Here is a 3,794-nt window from a genome sequence, read left to right as displayed (position 1 = left end):
TGGCAAAGTACACACTCTGTTTCTTGGTTTGTTTTTTGATGTGTTTCTTTTGTTTGTGTATTGTGTTTGTTTTACTGGTTTTTGTTTCATTGATTTTCTTTAAACAATTTGTTTATTTTGATTTTCACTTTTGCTTTTTGTTACTCTTCTTGGCATTTTCTGAGAGAGTAAAAGAACATGAAGTTGAGTTGGAGGTAGGAAGAATCTGGGAGGAGTTGGGGGAGGGAAAAGAATATAATCAAAATACATTGTATGAGAAAACTTTGGATACAAATTTTCAAAAAGCTGTTCAACATCACTAATCACCAGGAAAACGCAACTCAAAACCACAATGACTCACCTCAGGATTAGCATAAAGACAAAAACAAAAATTGTGGCATCGATGAAGAGAAAGAGACTATTTTAAATTACAATTATTTGTTTATATGTGCAAGGAAGATTACATGGTGCCACGGAATAATCTGGAGGTCAGAGGACAACTAATAGTAATTGTTTCTCTCCTTTAACCATGTAGATCTTGGGAGGAAATTAAGGTTCTCTGGACTATTACTGTTACTATTGAGCCATCCCACTGGCTCCAAGGAACTCTTACATACTGCTAGTAGAAAAGTAAAATAGCATAGCCACTGTAATAAACAATACAGAGACATCTCAAAAATTATTTAAAACTATCATACAATCCAGTAACCTTACTAATGGGTGTATATTCAAAGGAAATATAATCAGCATGTTAAAGAAATGCCTGTACATCTGTGTTTGTTTCAGCATTCTTCACACTATTCAGGAGAAGGAAATAACCTATAAAGAAACAAATTTTAGAAAACAGTATAGGAGAAAAACTTTTACTTGAAGTTAAACAATTACTTTAGTTTCTTTTACTTTGTTAAATTCAAGAAACATTTAAATTAATACTTTCATTTTAAAATAGAATTGAATGACCAGGCAAAATCAGGAAGATAAACTTGAAGGCCAGTCTGGACTGCATAACAAGTTTTGTGTCATCCTGAGCCTCAAAGGAAAGCCATGCCTTAAAAATAATTTGAATAATTATATATATATATTTGGTTTTTCGAGACAGGGTTTCTCTGTGGCTTTTGGAGCCTGTCCTGGAACTAGCTCTTGTAGACCAGGCTGGTCTCGAACTCACAGAGATCCGCCTGCCTCTGCCTCCCGAGTGCTGGGATTAAAGGTGTGCACCACCACCGCCCGGATCAATTATATTTTACTCATGAAATTTCAATATTTGATCAGCTTTCATCTTCTCATCCAACTATACATAATAGGCTAATTGGCTCCACTTATTAACTCTTTTAGCAGTTGAATTATGCACCCATATCTTTGCCTGGGCTTCACTGTAAGCTAACTGTTTTTTTCTCTAATCCTAAAATTAAATATAAACATATGACTTGCTATAGCCAATCAGATGCTAGTAGAGAAAATGTAAATAGAAAGAGAAAATACATCTGCACAGTTTGCTTTGGCGCTTTTATATTTGGCCATTACTATCAAAGAAATACTCTCTTAGTTATCCTTCTTCAATCAGGGCACTAAAGTTAAAAATATAGAACAAAAGATGTCTTATGTTTAATATTACTGATACCAACTAGCTGTTTATTTTACAGCAACATGATACAGAAACAGTCCTCATCTGTCAATATATCCATGAATTCATTTTATTAGTATTTCCTAAAGAATATAAATTGTCAAATAGCTGCTTCATAATGTGTGATTTAATTTTTTAAAATGTATTTTTTGTCTTTTTTTTTACATATTTGATGTTTATAATGAGAAAGCAATTACCACAAATATACTCATTTTTCTTCACTGTATACCTTTAGGAAAGTCATGTGGAAATCTTTAGGAAAGTCATGTAAAAATCTATCTGCCATTATATATGCATATATATATATATATATATGTATATATATACAAAGAAACAAAACAGCTAAAATGAAGTTAGCAAAAATGGGGTGACAATACCTCTAATAAACACCACAGACCAATAAATAAAAACAACAAATAAAATGTTCAGTACCAGTAATGGGTTACCTCTTTTGGAGTTACTGTCCACTGAGTTCCCATAGACTTCCAAACATTAAAAGGTTTTGCAAATTCTCTTGGTTAGCTCTCCCTTCCTGTCCCTTGGTGTGTGCACACGTGTCTCTGTCTCTCTCTCTCTCCTTTCTCTTCTCCCTTTTTCCCTCCCTCCCTCCCCCCTCTCTCTCTGCCCCCCTTATCTCTTTCCCCTCCATAACCCCCTGAATAAATATTCAACATGTAAAAAAAAAAGATTCTCTTGGTTAACTCTCTAGAACTTAATAGTAAGACCAATTTATTACTAAAGATACCTCATACTTGAGTCATAGAACAGGAAGAAATAAAGTTAGTACAGACTTGTTGGGTAGTTTAGTGTTGAAAGACGCTACCCAAGATACCAGAGGAGAAGTAATCAATAATCTTACTCAACTGTGAACCCTACCAGATACAATCATGTCTGCTCTGGTAAAAACATGCTCATTGGTGTAATACTGGTAAGACCTTCATGGGAGTAGCAAAACACTTTCTGGTTGAAATTTAAGTTCCACTTTAAAATATAGGCATATTGTAGACCTCATACCATTGTCAAACCAACAGTTTGTGTTTAGACTAGTCATAGGCCCTAGGAGGAAAACCTGCTTCTGTGGAATATTCCTATACACTGTATGAATATATGTTGGTGAGATTGGTTTAATAAAGAAGATGATGGTACAATAGCTGAACAGAATAAGGTTAGATGGGAGAGCCAAACTGAGAATGCTGGGAAGGAGACAGGTGGAGTCTGGGGTCACAAGCAGGGGCATAAAGAAGCAAGATGGGTATGCTGTGATAAGAAAAGATACCAAACAATATAGCAAAACATAGATAAGATATATGGGTTGAGAAACACAGCCTGCTACTACACAGAGAGGATCAAGAGGTGAGTGACCTGGCAAGACACCCTATTCTCTAGGCCCTCTGTACCTGGGCAAAACCCTGGGCCCCTCCTCCACCTGTCTTGGCTTCTATAGCCAGCCAAATAGAGAGTTTCCTGCAGGTAGGCTGCTCTAAAACCCCTGAGACACAGACAGTGACAGTACAGAGCAGACCAAGAACAGCTCCCAAGACAGAGACAGCCACTGCAAAGATTGGACCAAGATGAAAGACAATGATGGAACAAATTGAAGGAAGAGATGGGTAGGCGCAAAGGCAAGAATTCATCCAACAACCTAAAAAACAACATGGTAACACCAGATCCCAGTGGTTATACATTAGGAAGACTTGATCATTCTAAGCCAGAAGAAGCAGAAGTAAACTATTTTAAATTTACCTGTATGAAGATAATGGAGACCTGATGTGGGATTCCCCTCTGTATGCTGTGAATACCATTGGTTAATTAAGAAACTGTCTTAGGCCTGCGCAGAGCAGACTATAGATAGGAGGGGAAAACTAAACTGAATGCTGGGAGAAAGAAGGCAGAATCAGAGAGATGTCATGTAGCCCCACCAGAGACAGTTGCGGGACAGAACTTTATCTGGTTAAGCTGCAGTCACATGGCAATACACAGATTAATAGAGATGGGTTAAATTAAGATATGAGTTAGCCAGAAATATGCTTAAGTTATTGGTCAAACAGTATTGCAAATAATACGGTTTTGATGTGGTATTTTGGAGCTGAGAAGCTGGGAACAAACAAGTGGCATCCTACAACAGAGACATTTAAAGAGGAAATAAAAAAGGCCCTTAAAGAAATTGAGAAAAGACAAATAAAAAGTTGGA

This window comes from Arvicola amphibius, chromosome X (genome assembly GCF_903992535.2).
Source record: "Arvicola amphibius chromosome X, mArvAmp1.2, whole genome shotgun sequence".
In the NCBI taxonomy this organism is placed as follows: Eukaryota; Metazoa; Chordata; class Mammalia; order Rodentia; family Cricetidae; genus Arvicola; species Arvicola amphibius.
This window is presented reverse-complemented; position numbering follows the sequence as displayed.